We start from the raw sequence: 17,374 nt of genomic DNA, 5'->3' as shown, positions 1-17,374 counted from the left end.
TTTCTATTCTAAAGACTGTAAAGAAGCAGACTGGTATTATGCAAGACAAATTTCTAGATATCCCTGATGCAAATAATTGCAGTTGTGATTTGACTTGGGGAATAACTGTCAAAGTTGCTTCAGGATTTTTCATTCCAAGCAAGTCAATGTAAAACAATGATGGAGAAGCTTGGGGAATGGTAGTAATAAAGTGTTTTATTTTTTCAAATTGAAAGGAATGAAGAGAATGATTGGTTGGAATCTCCGAAGAGTGCTGAGCAGAATGTTCTAGGCAGGGATAATATGTAAAGGTTGCTTTGTATCAGCTCAGATGTAGCCTTGTTCGCATAATCTTAGACTCCCTGGACAATTTTTATGCTTTGTCAAAAGATGCTGTGTAGAGTTACACGTTCCTGCCAAATCTACAACTTAATTGCTTCTACTGTTTCATTCTCATTATCCTTAGACTCATAGAAAAAGTGAAATTCGGACAGAACACTGAAAATCCTTCTTCTAACATTGGAGCTACACTGAACATCCACATTCAACTACACAAAAACACAAAAGACAAGATAAACATAGTCTTTTCTTAAATCCTGCTGATGGGTAGACCATGGAATTGTATGGGTAATTAAAGTTATGATGAGCAACAAATAATTTTTTTAAATGACAGTCAAGGCACGATAATTAGTGTGTCTTAGTGGATCAATTTGTAGTTATAATTAATCACTGCAGTCAGTTTCAGACAAATTTGGGTTAACTTAACATCTCAATGAATTTACAAACAAAACAATGCTGGAATGACACCAGCATGAGGGAGCCTCTGTGTGCAGGATTTGTTTTGATCTGTTTTAGACAGCTTTTTATTCCAATCTCCGTAGTTGTATATTCACAGTTTTCTATGAAAATAACAACTTATATATAATATATATAAATAACTCTCACTCGTATACTGTCCACAGAGCTTAAAATTAACTGTGAACTTCTACAAGACTCATTCACACCCACCTATCACCTGTTCATGTCTTTGTATGGAAAGGAAAACAGTTCACAGGTGCACAAAATGAAAACGTACAGATTTTGTTAGACATATGCACACAAGCACATAAAACATATTGTCAGTACAACAGATTTCTAAAATGAAATATGGTTCTAAAATTGACTCAATTTTTCACATGAAAATATTCATTTTTCTGAGAATTTTTGTACCCTAGTTTCTTATTTTTATCTCAGCAAATGAAAGATGAAGTTACTTGATCTAGCCAGCTGTCAAAGAATGAGAACATATTCTTAGAATATTATAACTGAGAATATTTGTTTGGAAAACAAACAGTAGCATATATGTCTAGTAATGTGATAAAAATTTCATAATTTGTATGAGTCAAACTGTTACTTTTGATACCACTATTTCCTGAAGCAAGACTCAAAAACCATGCAACAGTAACCAGGGTTAGAAAATGCATTTTACCCCTACACAGAACTAATTGGTGAGGTCAAATAGAATTTTTTTCCTCCTATACATCTCCAACTATACTATACTAATCCAGTTGTTTTTTGTTTTGTTTTGTTTTCCTCAAGTTATCAAGAAAAGGAATTTCTGGAAGTCAATTTTAGTAAATATTGGTAACTGCATAGTTGACAACTGCTTTGAAAAATGGTGACTCCAGGAAGAGCAAAGATTTTTTGTAACTTACTTTGTATTACTGCAAGGTAGTTATAATATCTGGAGCATGGCACACTTCAGCCAGGCATTCAAGCATGACTGTTCTTTCTGAAAAACAAAATGAAAAATTTTTGCCGTATCCTTGTTGAACTTGGAGGAAAAAAAAGCGTGAATTTGTATGTGGATTTACTGGAGTATTACAATTGCCTCTTCAAGCATTTAAAACTGATGAACAGCTGCATTGTACTCTTTATTAGTGGTGTTTTGAAAATTGCCAAAGATTTACTAGACAATTCTAGTGTCTTTTATGTGTTTTTGAAAAAGGTGTATCTTTCCAGAGTCCAATACTTAATGTATAAACTACTGGAAAGTCATCTGTAGTTAAAAAAGAAAAAAAAAAAGTAATGATATAATACAGGTCTTCAAAATTTCCTTTTTTTTTTTTTTTAAATTTCAACTCTTATCTCATGGCCATGCTGTTTCAAATGCATTTATTTAATTTATCACTTCTGTTTCAGTACGTATTTTGCTTTAGCTTATAAAATGACATCTCCATATAAAAGAAATATTTTCTTCATGACGTTCTATAACAGTTATGACTCACTTCACTTTTTTCTCTGTTACAAAATAGAGAGAACTTTTGCTAAGAAGTGAGAAATCTGGTTTTTTTTCTTGCTAGATAATCTACTGTAAAGCCTTGGGCTATGCTATCAGTGTAATCATCTGTTAATTTTTATTTCTTTTTTTTTTCCCTAATGTCATGATATGAAGATTAACTTAACTTAGAAATTCTAGAGTGTTGTTTTTTAAGACTAAATTATCACTCTTTAACTAATTTTTCATATATTGTATTTACTGTATTATTTACTAAAAAATAAAAAATAAAAAAATTTCTCCCATATTCTCCATCAGAATTCAACTTGTTCTATTTATTTCTGAAGTACACCATTGTATTAACTGTCCTTTAAAGTGAGATTTATAGCCAGGTTATAAAGGAGGTATTTTGCTATTTTTCCCTAAACATCCTTCATATATAATGTGACTTCTCACCTTGCTACAGTACATAACTACTATTGATTACTTCCTTTCTGTTTAATTCTAGTTCTGTTCAGCACTGAAGGGCACATGCAGGAATTCTAACAGATTGATCAGCATGTGCAGGATGCAGTTTAAGGAAATAATAGCAATGACCTTATACTGAAAAGTCAAATCAAGTTGCCGTGTGAAATGTGTTCTATAAGAACCTGAACCATGATTTAGATATTTTCTGTATTTTCTGAGGTAACTGTGGCATGTATGTAATATGCTGTACATAAATACTAAGCAAAGATTCACAAAAGGCAGTTAATCATTCCTGCCAATTAAAAAAAGCAAACAACCTGAATTTTGAGACATTACTTTTAACTTCTTTTGAAAAAATGCTGTTGATGGAAATACTACAGGAATGCAATTCAAGGAATATCAAAGTTATAAATAGCTTGCTTTCAGTATTGCACACCTAGCAGACAAGGCACCTGGCTTACTGAAAGTAGTAAAGGAAGACAGAGTTGGTATTTTCTATTGATAAAGAGTTCAGTATGGCAAGTCTTGAAAAGATTTTGGGTTCAAAAACTTTGATATTAAGATTGCATTTTAAAGCTAAACAGATTGCTAAAATCTCAACAACAAAGGACATTAATGACACATTCCAAGCAATTTAAATAAGAGACGGAACATCAATATTGTAGCAGAAAGAGCATTCAAGGCAAATGCATTATTTATTGAACTCTGTGGTCTGTGAGTATCGTACAAAAGATTATGAGAATGTACATAGGGGATCTTCAACTTGTCATCCAGCCTTACATACACTGAAAATGTGGACATTAAGAAAGAGAAGTAAGAAATGATTGGAAGTTGTTTGGTTACTTTTGTCCTGAAAGTGTCTTAGAAGTGTGTTTGAACTGATTTGGATCAAGGAAGAAAAAAGATTGAAGAGTAATGTCTGTACTGTTCTTTAAAAATCATCACAGTGTCAATTTCATGCTTTGTAAGATGAATCGATGGCTGTTGGGCACCTGAGGCTTCCTGTTTAAAACAGAAAAAAAAAACCAAAAAAAAACCAAAAAAAACAACCAAAACCCACAAAGCAGTGCTCTCAATGATTTCTTCTCATATGGAAGTTCTCAGGTGATTATAGCACTCCACCTAATGTCAAAATAAGAGAACAGGAAAAGAAAAAAAAAAATCATCTGCCCTGGTCAAAACTAGACCAAGATAAATTTAGCACTATTTCTTTTCTTTTACTCTATTGAAATACTTCAAGTTCTGCAAAGAGGGACAAAGGAAATAATTTAACCATCTGTCATTAAGCTCCCTATTGTCCCTATTTTCCTGCTTACGGAATGGTGTGACTGTCTCAGACCTCTAAAAATTTCAAAACTTCAGGTCTGATGTGTTCAGAATTTCCATTTTGGCATTGGAAGTGTCCTTATATCCATTCCTAATGTGATATTTCTAATACTCTGAGATCCTAAGTTCTTTTTAATATTTAGATGAAGAGATAAATATGGAAACAGTTTTCAACTTGCATCAAGTACTAGCATAACAAGCAATAGGAAAAATAAGGTTAACATGCAGTTCTCTGATTGCTGAGATCTAGCTGTGAGCAGAAGACAATCTGACTAAGTCCCATTTTTCTGAGCATACCCGATTTCAAAGCAAGACCTGAATATTGGCTCACTGTGTCCTGAGGTTATTTTGGCTCTTCTTATTAGATATGAACCTAATCACAGTGGCTTGAGCCCATTTAAGTGGAAATTACTAGATGCTGCTGTTTTTACATCAGTTATCATTGCTGTCAGTGTTGAAGACTATAAAATAAATGGTGCTATTTCTGAAACCAGAAATGCTGGAGGTATGATTTATCTTCTCCTAAGGCAAGTGACTTCAACATCCTTTTCATCCACATCATCAATGGTTCTGTGATTTCTGATTGCCATTCTATTAGCTGTTCACTTAAACAGACTGACTCAAACTGTGTTTCACATAATAATTATCTTGTACTGGTTCTCTAGACATCCTCATTATATCACGAATTAAATTAGTTTGTAATTGACATTTACTTGAGGACTGCTTTTAAGTGCCATTTCAGTACATGGCATAGTAGAAAAATCTTTTGATATTAGGGCACGTCTCTGCAGAGCAATTCTGAAGAGCCTTAAAAATAAGGAGAAATTAGAAGCATTAAAATAATGAAAGAGACAGAAATTAAAGTTGACTGCCTTGTCACTCTTCTAAACAGTTTTGGTCTGTGTCACTAAACACCGTAAGCAGGATCCAAAATTCATAGTCACCTTTAATCAAACCTGACACATGAAGATCTTGGCAACTGTTACTGAATGGATATGTTGTAGAAGTAAGAGACCAACAGCATTGAATAGCTGTGCAGAAATAAAAAATTCCATATATCTAACTTTGTGCCTAACATGATTATTATACTATTTATTACTGGTTTATTTTCTTGTTTTGTTCTTATTTCATAAAGCGTAAGAATGTAGAAAATTGAAATACAAAAAAATATATATATATATCCAGAAAGTGACTATTATTGCTAGAAGTTTTGATAAATTACTCTTTTGTATTATATCTAAAAACTTCAAAAGCAAAAGACAGAAGTGCATTTGAAGCTTCAACATTGCTATTAAATACCTCTAACTGTCCAGTGCAATGCATGACTCTAGGACTCTCTCCAACTGAGGTTGAGCAAATCAGTGTTTGATGCTGTCTGCTGGAGTGAAAGCAGTGAACCAACCATTTTGGTCCATGAGTTCTTCTCTTCTTCTTCAGTTTTGCAGAAGTGCTGAGAGGGTATAGCTTATCATTTGTTCTAGGGGTCGTCTCACTCGCAGCCACCTCTGACAACCATTTGATCCTGTCAGTTGGAGATCTTGTTGGACTCAGTGATCTTTAAGGTGTTTTCCAACCTGAGTGATTCTAGGATTCTATTCCTCCATTCAATGCATTTCCAACTGAAATCATATTATATATGAAATTTATATTTATTTCCTAAGTTTCCATTTGCCTGGTATTTTTTCTGTTATTTATACTAAATTATAGTATTACTATAGTATAGTAATTCTCTGTGCTAGATTCCACTGATAAGGTATGTGTTTGTGCTAGTTATGTGTTTGTGCAGAGACAAAAGAACTGTACTAGACTATGACTGCACTATGACTGCACAAAGGTGTGCATTTTTATCCAGTTTCCTTGGATTGTATGAGTATCTCTCCAATAGGACAAAGAGGGATGAACTAAAAGAGGGAAGACTTGATTAGATATTGTGAGGAAACTCAGAGGGTGATGAGCCATTGGCAGAGATTACTCCAGAAATGCCCCATCCCTAGAGGCATTCAAAGCTGGGCTGGACAGGGCCCTGTGGAACCTGATCTAGCACGCAGCAGCCCTGACCACAACAGGGGGTTGGAAATGGATGGATTTTAGGGTCTCTTCTGACACAAACCTGTCTATGTTTGATGATTCTGTTGAGTCTATGTTGACATGTCCTGGCTTCAGTAGAAGATACTTCCAGACTTCACTAGAAATGTTGATGTATTTTGCTGTATTATGCTGTTTCAAAATGTTTGCCAAGCTTCTTTAAAGTAAAGAATCATAATAGCATTAGAGTAATGCTCTCCAGATGAGCAAAGATACATTCATTGTAAAACCAACTGCTTTTATACTAAGAAAGTGGGTGTATGAAGAAAACATTACTGTACCACAGAGGTGTTCACAATGTCTTAAACAGAAAGATGCAAAGACTACATGGTGATAATTACATGCTATAGTATCTTAGGATGCTTAAAGACTTAGTAAGGCATAAATTAATGTGTCATATTGAACGACACATCCATTCCCCCTATTGTCCAGGGACAATGAAGAGTTATTTAATGGTCAGGTAAGTTAAAATATTCTGTCAGAACATTCTTTGCAAACCTTTCTTATGTTTCCTGAAACTCCATAGAAGTCAAAAATCTACCTTTGGAATTTTTTCTGTTGCTGCTAAAAGGTGACCTTGGAGTATTGAATCCAACCCACGGTGCTGAGTTGATTGTTGCCCTTCTCAAGCACTCCTTGAAGCACTTGCAACAATGTAAAAATGCTGTCACCATTGGCAGAATTCCCTACACTATGAAATAACATATACAAAGCCTATATAATCTGAAAGATGTATATACAAAACCTGTATAATCTGGACCAAAAAAAAAAAAAAAAAAAAAAAAAAAAAAGAAGGGGTTTAATTTGCTCATATTTTGGGCTCATTAAATTGGTTCAATGATTAGGTTTGAAATAAATAAGTAACCACACCAGTCCCAAAGCATTTCGATGCTAGAAGCAGTAACAGTGCACTTCATAAATTCAAAGCTAGATTTTCCTGTGACATACTGCCCTCTTGTGAATCAGTAACTTAGTTATGGAGATAATCTGAGAAGTTCATTCAAGTCGAATATCAATGTTGTGAGTATAAGAACCTGAAAAACATTCCCAAGAGCATGGGGTATGTTTCATTGAATTATAAGAGCAAATAAAAGAATTGCATATGCTGTGGATTGCTCACGTAGGTCTGCTTCTTCCATAATTTCCTTTTCCTGAAGTTTCACCTTATTTATGTCAAGTTTCTGAGCCAGCAGAATAAGATGTTAGCTGTAATTAGGATTTTGTTGCTATTTTCACTACATCTGATGGACTGCAGAATCACATTAGAGAAAGGTGATGAAGGTGTAATAAATTAGTGGAAAAGCAAAAGATTCTGTGTAAAGGAAGTAAAGGCTTTTGCCAAGTACTCATTTCACTGTGTTCCAGAAATAAAATTGTAGACAGAGGTGCAGTAGTGTAATGTAGTACAGTGAGATGGAAAGTAACGTAATAATAGCAGGGTGGAAAAGTCTTTAACTGCAGCAAATGAGAACAAGCCCAAATGCAGCGCCACAAACTCAGAAATGAAGGAAAAGAGCTTCTTATCTGTGGAAGGCCTCAGGCAGGGTCTTCAACAAGATATACCCTCACCTCCACTACCAACAATTAGATGAGTCTGGAGCCAGGATCCACCCCTTCTGGTTACACAGGCGCGTGCAATGCTCCTGAGCATCCCTGGGTTGGCCCTGCCTTTCCACCACATGCTCAATCACTGTTTCAGGCTGTCATTAACATTTCTGCTACAAGTACTTTCCCAGTTTCTCCAAATGCATTAAACCCTATGATCAGAAACTCTGTTAGTGAGTCAGTTATTGTGGTCATAATTTATGTGCCCTGAGGATTTTTTCTGAGCTGTTGCTCCACTAGAAATAAATTATCAAGACATAACTATTATTAGCCATGACTGGTATGGTATACTTCGCTTTCCTTGAAAGGTAGGTCTAAAATCTATTAATCACTGTTTTCAGAAGTTTCTCTCTTTCTTTGGTAGTCACCATGCTTTTTTCTTTTGAAAGAATCATTCTGTAATACTATTTCTATTTGATATATATGAGTAAATTATATTCATTTCTTTCATTTCTTTCATACCTGTGCTCTCTTGCACACATGTAGAGTTTTTTTGCTAAAAGTTTTGCAATATATGTAGATGGTGTAGATGGTTGACACATCCTCAATTAATCTTTTTCTATATGATTCTATGTCAACTGACATATTCTTTATTCAATAAAGATGTTATATTTCTTCTTTTCAGTGTAGATTTTAAATCACTTTTGGTTAAAAACTAATAAAGAAAACTTCAGAGCAGAGGATTTCCCATCTTAAATTCAACATGAGAATCAGCAAATACCTTTTAACGCAGGCACTTCTTTATGGACTTATATATAGTTTATCATACTTTTATTACTGTTTAATGAATGGCTGAATTAAATGTTGCATTAGTGACATTTTCTATAAATAGAGAAGCATTTTGATTTAAAATAATGATTTTTCAATTTTTTTTTTACAACTTGAAAATATTATTAACAATGAGACAGCTCCCAAGTGAAATTTCTAAACCTGGCATAAAATCTGTAAGGAACACATGTGCTAAGGCAGAGGCAGCTGTAGGTCCAGTCCAAACAGAAAGTTGCCTGAGGCAGCAGCAGAGAGAGCAAAATCACAATAGCAGCAGAACAGCTTCCCCAAGCACCATCTGGTGTGCTGAGATTTTAGTGCCTTCCCAATCTCGATAGTGATAAAACATATCTTGTTCCCTCTCCTCCTGGCTTTGGTTCTCTCCCTTCCTCCTCCTGGAAGACAAAGGCAATCTGGCTGAAAATAAACATTCCTGCAAGGAGCTCTCCCCTTCACTGCTCTTCTCTCAGAGCATCAAGCTGCACTGGATCAGAGTCCAAGTAGATATTTTTTTTATTTTATCGTCATTCATTTTTCTTCACTGCTAATAGAACTTTAGACTTGCCAGTGAGAAAAATCAGTATACTGATTTCTGTGTAACTGAACCGGGATGAAGTTAATTTTCTTTAGAGCAGCTTGTATATGGTGCTGTTTTAGATGTATGACCAAAACAGTGCTGATAAAACCCATGTTTCAACTATGGCTGAGCAGGGAGGTAACCAACATGGCTTCTCCAAGAGCAAGTCATGCCTGGCAAAATTGTAGGCCTTTTACGATGGAGTTACAGCACCAATGGATAAAAGAGGAGCAACGGACGTCATCTACCTGGTCTTGTGCAAAGCATTTGACACTGTCCTCCATGACATCCTGGTCACCAGATTGGAGAAAAGTGGATTTAATGGACGGACTACTTGCTGGATAAGGAATTGGCTGGATGGTCGTACTCAGAGAGTTGAGATCAATGGCTCAATGTCCAAGTGGAAGCTAGTGATCAATGTTGGGACCAGTGTTATTTAACATCTTTGTAGGTGACACGGACAGTGAGATCGAATGGATTCTCAGCAAGTTTGCAGACAATACCAAGCTGAGTGGTGCAGCTGACAGTCTAGAGGGAAAGGATTCTATCCAGTGGGACATGGACAGGCTTGAGTGATGGGGCCATACCAAACTCATGCATTTCAACAAGGCCAAGTGTAAGGTCCTGCATTTGAGTTGGCACAGTCCCAAGTACAATATAGGTTGGGCAGAGAATGGCTTGAAAGCAGCCCTGAGGATTTGGAAGTGCTGATTGAAGGAAGACTCAACATGAGCCAGCAGTGCGTGCTTGCAGCCCAGAAGAACTGTATCCTGATTTGCACCAGGAAAAGCATGACAGCAGGTCAAGGGAGGTGGTTCTGCCTGTCTACTCTGAGGCCTTCTGCTACCTGAAGGGAGGCTACAGAAAAGCTGGGGAGGATCTTTTTATGAAATCAGGTAGCTACAGGATGAAGATAAATGGTTTTAAACTAGAAAAGAGTAGATTTAGACTAGATATCATAGAGAAATTCTTTACTGCGAGGGCAGTGAGACACTGGAACAGGTTGCCCAGTGAGGCTGTGAATCCCCCCTCTCTGGAACCATTCAAGTATAACTTCAAACAGTCAACGCAGTCCCAGCATTTAGACCAGATAACTGTGGCAAGCACATATGTTTTCAGTCTCCTAAATTCACATTCTAACTGTGGAAATTGTGTGTATCATGTGAGATTTTCATTGCTGATTTCTCACAGCTAGAGCAGAGTTGTGGGACACCATCATTAAGTATTACATGGATTTAAAATCATAATCTGGATTGGTTTAGCATAACTGTTCTACTAGTAGTTTCCTCAAAGTTTTCTCAGGGGGCAGACAAACAAGAATGTTAATAGAACTACTTATGTGCAGGAATTACACAGGTATTTAAGTTGGAAAGTTAAAATGCTTACCTGTCATTGTTCTGGTCTGATTTTCAACTCTGTTGTTGATGTGAGTAGATTATGTATTTGTATCTTTCTAAAATTAATTTTCCTGAGACCTGTGTGTCATACACTTTGCCACCTCTGGATTTATATCAACCTTCTTTGCAATTGAATTTTTGGCATAGTCAGGATTATTTTCTCCTGGCACAAAACAAGTCTGTTTCCAGCCCAGATACATGGGAGCCCACAGTGTTTGCAAATCACTGAATTTTAACTTTTTCTATCCAGGGAATTTATAGATATTTTTGATGAGAATTGCCATTTGTCACCTCTCCTTTCCAAACTTGAACCTTATAGAAGAGCAAATATAGCATCAGCTCATTTCGATTCAAGATTCTTTAAATAAATTCAGGATAAGTACATCTCGAATTAGTTTATTACTATGTTGATGTTTTAGAAAGATTTATACCTTGAATATTATGTGTGAATAATGTATTTTTCTTAGTGATGAGAAAATGATTTTAAATTATGAGATCAAATTTAGAAAGATTTACAAAGCAGTAAGATAAGATCTATCCAGCTAAAGTTTTATTTCAAATATATTTGAAATAGATTTCATAATATAATTATTTTATATATATATATAATTATAAATATATAATAATTGTATAATAATTATATAATTATATTATGAAAAGTATTCTAGGGAAAGAAAACAATTGTATAGTACTTACATTTGGAGGCAGTTGCAAATTAGGATAGACTACAAACCTGAGAAAATACAGAGAGAAATTACTGCATACTGTTCAAGAAAACTGGGCAATAAAAGAGATATTAAAGACTCAATCTAGATAAATGCAAAGCAATACTTACAGAATACTTGAAGCAGGCAAAAAAGTGCAATAATAAATTAGCTGATGACAAATCAGGAAAGTTGAGAAGTATTCTTTAGTAAAGTCTCTTGAGCAAAAGCAACTTTTCAGTGGTTCCTGAAGGACTTTCTAAGTCAGATGTCGTGGATGGAGATTTTTTTTTAAAAGATAGTAGTGAAATAGATTTCTTCCTAATCTTCAGCATACCTGATGACAGTTGTTTTTCTTGAACTTTGATCTAGGCTTAAGAAATGTGAGGACATTTTGATGGTTTAACTATCCAGAAGAAAAGCTGAGAGACATGACTACTTAACCCAATACACAAAATAAATACTGAATTAATTTGAATTCTATTGAATTATTCTATGTAGTTTAGATTTTGAGATTTACTGCCACACCGTGTAGAAAATGGATAACTACTGGTAGAAAATTATATTTTCTGCTCTTTTCCTATAAAACAATAAGAAGGCAGCCATTATAATACATTTCCTGGCAGCTTAGTCATTCTTTTTAATCTCTAAGAAATTGAGTACTCTGGTTCTGCTTAAATAACACATGATTTCACGGCAAAATTCCACATACACTGTGGATGTAATAGACAACACTGAGAATTTTATTTCGTGATGCATATTTTAAAGGGGAAATGAGAGAGAATTTTTTTATTTAAAAGAACAAATCAGCTTGTAAAACCTGGTGTTTTAACTATGACTTCTAAACTTCTAATACACACAGTATTTCACTCAAGTTAGGTAATCTGAGATATGCTGAGATATATCAGCTCCATAGCTTGGCACTGTGATAGTTACACTCTCTCTATTCCGTGCTGGTGGCATTTTGGCTCAGTCATGGCTGATTAGTGACCTAATTAGACAAAAATATAAATTACACAGAGTCATGCCTTGCCAGGAACTAAGCTGACTGTCCAAGGGCATGAATTTCTATGCAGAACCTATATCATTAATTGATTTTCCAGCAGCTGGGAGATCTGGAGAGGAGTAAAGGAAATACTGTGACATAAAAAACAACAGCATAGTAGATGTCTTTATATTAGACAGTCAGATGACTTACAGCGTAGCAGAGATCAAAAATTAAGCATTTAGTGAAAGTATCATCCTTGGCTATATTACTTATGTGAACTGGGGATTTCCTTGCAAAGAAGAATGCCATATTATTGTCACATTCACCATTCACCTTTACTCAAATATCTGAGACTGGAGCAGCAGAATTTGAAATTGCTAGATTCTCATAGTATAATATTACTTTGAAGCTTCTAGTGCATTGTTCTTACTTTTTCATCAGTGATTCGTCATTGTACACCTCTGGAAATAATTTGTGATTAAATGCCGAAGTGGCTATTACACGTTGAGGAGAATTTTTGTGAGGCCACTAGATGGAGCCAGATCTATTGTTTGAATTAGGAAGGGGAAAAAAAAAAAAAAAGAAAAAAAAGAAAAAAAAGAAAAAAAAAAAAAAAGCACAACCATTAAAACGAAATACTGCCTCCTGAAATAACAAGGATATGTCTAGATTTCTCTTTCGAGATATCTTTCCATAAATTCAGGGTATATTCAGAGTTAATTTTGTAGTGGATATGTAATTCTAGCCATTTAGTTTATTTCTGAAGTTGACATTTTATTGTTTATTGTTAGTGGACTTCTAGTACGTGACATCCAGCACTGGCTTGAGTCTTCTTCAGCGCAGTGATGAGGGAAGTCAGTGGTGATATAAACACAGGATAGCTGAAGTGATCAGTCACGTAAATTGCTGGATATTGAAAAGGCCAAAATAATAAAGTAAAGCACTGTAATTCATAAAGTATTACATTTTCTGAAGATTCAGCTATAAATCCAAGATTTATTGGAGACAAAAACAAACAAACAAACAAAAAAACAGAATTATTTTTTTCCCAAAAAACATTGAAGAAAAGACAGTGTTCTCAAATACTTCATAAAATCAGGCTGCATCTCCCTCAGACTCAGTCAAAGCTGACAATGGAGTATCATCTCTGTCTTATAGGAAGGTGGTAATAGTAATGATTCTTAGTACCGTTATTTGCGTCTCAATCCCAATATATGCTTCCATTATGTTCTATATGTTCCATTATGTTCTATAAGTGCTTTTATAGGATTATTTAGACTGAAGAAAAAAGTCATATTGCTTTCCTTTCGTTATCTCAGTGATTCCCAACGTAAATAGTTACATGATATTTCTATATTCATTTAGTTAGACGCTCCAAGTCTTGGGTAACTATTGATGCAAGTGTTTCTCTAACGGTTTTGAAAGTCTTCTTTAAAAACATGAACTTTCTGATTAACTATCTGTTCTATTGTGCCACATATGATTAGCAGTGTTAGCTAAACAGCCACGTCATTCAGTCAGAAAGTATATGCACCCTTTAGTGCCTCACTGTTGTTGATTCATTAGCAACACTGCCTAGGAACTCAAGAGAATGCAAGTTCAAGAGAATGCAAGTTTGGTCTTCCAGCATATGCATACTAAAAAACCTTCGCATTTGTTTGGGGGAAAAAAAAAAAAAAAAAAGTTAAGATAAAATGCCAGTACTAATAACAAAAATCTAGACTTGGTTTAGGTGGAAGAATGCCTATAAGCCTCCTTTAGGTAGACTTAATAAGCCTACAATTGCCCCCCTCAGCTTTTTCCATGATCCCAAAGAAACCCAGCTCTTTCAGCTCCTTGTCAGAGGGCACACATTACAGTCTCTCATATTGGTGGCCTTCCAACAGTCTTTCTCCAGTTTGCCAATATCTCCTTGTGCTGAGGATCTCATGCTGTGCTTGGTACAGCAGATATGACCTCCTAAGGAAGAGTGGCTGGTGTAGTCCATCTGTGTGCCCAGCACACAATCAGCCCCACTGCCACAAGAGCACACTACTGACTCTCATTCAACTGGTAGAGCAAAATAATCCAGAAAGACCCTTTTGATTTGGTCAGAGGTATAAATTCACATAATCAAAATTTTCTAGAGAGATGCTTGTGTTTTCGCCAGACCTGTCTTCTTTGCAGCTTTTGATGCAGCTGCACACCGGTCCCATGAAAACAGATACTGGCTAACTCTGCCTGCCTATTTACATGTGAATATTTAGCTTCCATACACAAACCAAGAGTTGTAAATCAACCCTTAGAAGTAGCCTGAGGGAGAAAGAGTCCCTGGGGCAGGCATATTTTAGTTTTGGCACACCGAAAATATTTTTAGGAATCAAAGTTTTTTTGCAAGTGATTTTACGGATGTCTGGAGATTTCCTGGGTTGTATTGATTTTTTTTTTTTTTCACGTAGGTACAGAAAGTTGATTTTTTATCTAGCCTTAGACTATACTGTAGCTAAATAACTACATTAGTCTGCTAGTACTAGGCCATCATTCAAGAGGAGCATTCTATAGCTAAAGCTTGAGACAGCTTTCTTTGCTAGAAACCATGAGGTTCCTCCAAGTCTTATATTTATGCTCTTACAGGTTGGATTTGTTTGTTTTTATTTCTTTGCTTCAAATTGCTGCCTTTTTAGAAAGTCAACCCTAAAGAGAAGTAGAAAATTAAGCTAAACAGATTTTCACTTGACTAGAGGGTATAACCATGATAAAAATAGTTATTAAATTTGAAAGCTATGAGTCTAAAAGGTGAAGGTCTACTTTAGTCTTCCAGCCTACTGAAATGTTCCAAATACTTGGCTGTGCTACAAGCTGTTCTAATTACAAACTGGCTGGTAGCTGCAGGAGACTGTCCTGTGGGAGGTGACCTATAGATGAGGGTTAAAATTTTAAGCCTGAATAGGGGCATCAAGATTCAGCCATGTGTAATGTGCTGAAATAGTCTGTGCAAACAAAACCCTTTGCCCAAACAAAACATCCACCTCGTTTCCACATTTATTGTCAGTCATGTCTTCAATATTTTTGTTGTTGTTGTTCTTGTTTTGTCATTGTTGTTGTTTTTCAGAAAATGCAAGCATGTTTTCCAAACTTTCATCCCATTGGCAATAATATGTCAGTTCTTCTTAGGACAAATGTGTTATTTTGATTAGCCTGATACCATTTTAGAAATGCTGCTTTGTCCCGAGGCTCAGTGTAGTCTTCTTTATCTCAAGTGTTAAAAATGCCTCAGCAGTCTTTTGCTCCTTCAAAGCCCTTGCTTTATGGCATTTTACTGAATTTAGAAGAAAATTTTAAATAGTATGTCATCTTCACTTTGGTTTCTTCCTCTCTCTGAGCTCTCAGTTTCAATATTCAGTCCTAGGTATTCTTTTTCCTTTTCTTCCTTCAGTTGACAAAATAGTCGCTTTTCACTGTCATATAAAGTTACTTAACTCCTAGACCATTCTTGATAATACAGGCTTTCATATATGTCTGTACATGTATGCATGTTCTTCTTGCTTTTTATCATAATATCAGATTAAAAACAAACAAATGAACAAACATCTGTTCATTTATTTCTAACAGTCTTAGGAACATTGAGCTCTCTACAATTAGTGCTTCCCAGATTATTGCACTAAACTGAAACAGAGAGAATAATGCAGAGCGTGTCTGGATTTTGACATTATAGTTAAGCTATAATTATAACATTAAAAAACTGTTTTGATGTCCAAGGACTTGTAATAATACTAATTGTGTAGCAGCATGAAAATGGCCGTGATAAGCACAATAAGTTCTTTTAAAGTCCTCTTTTTACAGTTCTCAATGCAGGGAACCTCCCTAGCCATTTCTTTCCAAGATTACTCATGTATAATACAGCACAGCCTTCACTATGAAAATTTCACTTCTCTTGTGACTTTATTATCCAAACAAAGCAGTTCTGTCTCAGATAAAAAAAAAAAATCAGTTTCAGATTTTAGATAAAAATAGTAAACTAAATTAAATCAAAAGCTGAGATGATGACAGATTGCATAGGACAAAGTGAGAGTAGCAGTGTCAAAATGTGAAGAACACTGATATTTTGATGAGCCTTGGAAGGCCACTGCTGTTGACTGAAACACTTAAGTCGTGCACACATCCCTAGCAATGTCATGCAACTGTCATAATGCAGCATCAAGATTTTAATTTAGAATTTTTTAATAGCTGATGTCAGGGAGCAGCTTGCATTAGTAAAGATCTTCATTCAAAAATAAACTGGGATCATATTGTGCTGCATAATGATATTAAATTGATGGAAATCAAACAGTGCATCTCACACTTTTGCTCCTTAACACTGAGAAATCTGGCTTTTCTTTTTTGTACATTTATCATTATATTGAGTGTCATATTATGCTAAAATACTGCAGAGGGCACTAATGGTGCATATGAGCAGCTGTTGAGCAAACCCACAATTTCAGCTACATTAAATTAGGACAGCATATGTCCACAAGTATTTATTCATTCACTACCCTCAGACTTATTTGGTCTAAGGCCTGGTGTTATAGTCATATCTGATCAAATGATCTTAGAAACAAATTAAAAATAGAAATAAAATAAGATTCTGAAGATTAACAGCTCATAGTTCTTATATATTAACTTATTAAAAAGAACATGGCAGATGGATTAAAAAAAAAAAATCAACCAAGACTACAATTTAAACAAAAGGTACATTTCAAATCTTTGTGCATCTTTCTCTGGGACATTTTATGTTTTAGATCTAATCATTCGTATGAACTCGTACCAAATCATGATTTTAATATTTAAATGGCAGAACTACTTTTAAATACTCACTTGAGCTTTAAATAGATACATTATACCATAGAACACACTTGATTCATTCTCTGATGATCATTCAAAGAGAAGGTTTGTTTCTATTTCCAGATCTGTTTCTGAGTAGTACTTTGACTTTAGGCAAATGACTACTTAGTTTCCGTATGGCTGAAAATTGGGTGTGATTCCTTGTAAAGTGATTTATAATTCTTGGACAAAATGCTTTATATTCGTGTGAATAGTTTTAGGAAAATATTTCAGCATTTATGGTCCTAGAGACTGTATCTATTTAGCCTGATTTCCATTATTTTTAGGCTAGAAATTTTGAATGGCAAAAGGAGATTTTGACCTACTGTTTAAGAAGTTTGCCTCCCGGTTCTTCCCACAGAGACAAAGTAATCTCCTCAC

Source organism: Tetrao urogallus (assembly GCF_951394365.1).
Source record: "Tetrao urogallus genome assembly, chromosome: 6".
Lineage (NCBI taxonomy): Eukaryota > Metazoa > Chordata > Aves > Galliformes > Phasianidae > Tetrao > Tetrao urogallus.
Note: the sequence above shows the minus strand (reverse complement) of the source record.